Below are 2,004 nucleotides of genomic sequence, written 5' to 3' on the forward strand. Positions count from 1 at the left end.
GATTTTGGTTTATGAATACTTTGAAAGAGGAAGCTTGGCCAAAATCTTGAGCATGGAAGAAGAAGCTAAGGAACTAGACTGGCAAAAGAGGTTGAAAATCATCCAAGGAGTCGCTCATGCTTTATCTTACATGCATCATGATTGTTCACCAGCAATTGTGCATCGGGACATATCAAGCAACAACATTTTGCTTGATCCAGAATACGAGGCTCACGTTTCAGATTTTGGCACTTCCAAGTGTCTGCAAAAAGACTCTTCTAATTGGAGTTCTCTTACAGGCACATATGGATATGTTGCACCAGGTAATAAAGTTTTTTTTTTCCTTTCATTAACCGGTTAACTAGTAAATTCAAGTCTGATTACATATCATGAAAAATCATTTTCCTACTTTCTCTTGCAGAATTTGCCTACACAATGAAAGTTAACGAAAAGTGTGACGTTTATAGCTTTGGGGTGCTAACAATGGAAGTAATCAAAGGAAAGCATCCTGCTGACTTGATTGCTCACCTAATGTCTTCAAAGCCTAAAGAGATACTCCCTCCGTCCCAAAACGTTTGTCACTTTTCGGGACTCCAACTTCTTATCAACAGTGCTCAATTTTTGAAAAATTCATCCGTGTTTTCCATGTTACCCTTCGTTTAAACACAAAAGCTGCAGAATGGATGGCCAAAAATGTGATAGTGGGGTCCATATGTTTATTGATTGGCATGTGACTTAACTAATTTGAAGTAGAGTGTGAAGTCACGGACAGCAATCATTTCACGTTGGTTGGTGCGTGCAAAACCATCAACTAAACTGGAAAAGTTGCAAGTCTTGATGGAAGACTTTTTGACCATAATAACACCTGCTTTTTAGTCAGGTGAGACAGGGTAAGTATCGGAAATTATTGATAAAGTTTACAACCATTTTTGGTAAGTGACAAATATTTTGGGACAGACCAAAATAGAAAGCATGACACTTTTAATGGGACGGAGGGAGTATTACTGAGAGACATGCTAGACCAAAGACTTCTATATCCCAATCAAGAAATTGAAAAGATTCTGATATCCATTCACAAACTTGCAAGAGAATGTCTACATGTTGATCCTCAATGCAGGCCAACAATGCTCTTTATTTCCAGGTTGGCATGCTGATCCTATATGTAGGCCATATGAATCTCTTGTCCATTTCTTTTCTTGTTAAATCATTAGATCCATCAGATATGTTGAACTTGGATGATGTTTTCGGTTTTTGCAGATATCTTGCCTCCTATTAAATACAGGCTGCACTGGCTCATTCCCCTACCCCCTTACATAGCACTACCAGGCATTAGCAGAAGATGATATGATGTAGAGAATGTATTCTGCGTAAAAATAAACTCTGCCTAGCCAATAGAGTTTATGGAATTGATACCAAAACTAGTATAGGGTGAAAATCGAGCGTTTGGAAATGTATGGTAAATTTGTCCTGAAAGTAACAATTCTATAGCATTTACTTCGGTCTTAGTAGTCTTCGTAAAAGGTTAATACTTACAGGATGCAATAGTTCACCGTCCTAGAGATGGGTTCTTTCCTTCCAATTTTTACGTGGCCAAATTGAGCCCTCCCCATTCCCCAGCAATTACAATAGTAGGGTGCAACTTACTGTTGTTTGTGTTTCAATACAACAGAATGAGAAAATATTTAAGAAAACGAAGAGTCTTATGCACGACAAATGATCATAATTAAAGTTGAACGGCGTAAAGTTTTAGGTCTCGATCCAAGAAGTCGGCTTTTCCAATACAATATTATAGACCTTGATATTATGCTAAATCAGGCATGGGCTGGCATATATTCGAACCAGCGGCTAACCGTCAATGGATAAATAGGTTGCTAAAGGCATCGAACTTAGGGCGTGTTTGATAAAATTGAAGTATGAAAACTGAATCGTTAAGTTACTAACGCTAAAATATGAATATGTTAAGTTACTAAATCGTTAAGTATTAAGTCTGATCCATTTGAGTGTATATCACATTATGTGATAATT

The 2,004-nt window shown here is 37.4% G+C and overlaps 1 long non-coding RNA gene across 1 annotated transcript; it reads left to right on the top strand.

Moving 5' to 3' along the window:
• The first annotated feature begins 240 nt into the window (after nt 1-240).
• On the top strand, nt 241-431 carry LOC140038671 (uncharacterized). The gene is made up of 2 exons (XR_011842243.1): nt 241-302; nt 401-431. It is a non-coding gene; the product is annotated as an uncharacterized lncRNA (long non-coding RNA).
• Nucleotides 432-2,004: the final 1,573 nt, after the last annotated feature.

This window comes from Coffea arabica, chromosome 3e, assembly GCF_036785885.1.
Source record: "Coffea arabica cultivar ET-39 chromosome 3e, Coffea Arabica ET-39 HiFi, whole genome shotgun sequence".
NCBI classification, from domain to species: Eukaryota; Viridiplantae; Streptophyta; class Magnoliopsida; order Gentianales; family Rubiaceae; genus Coffea; species Coffea arabica.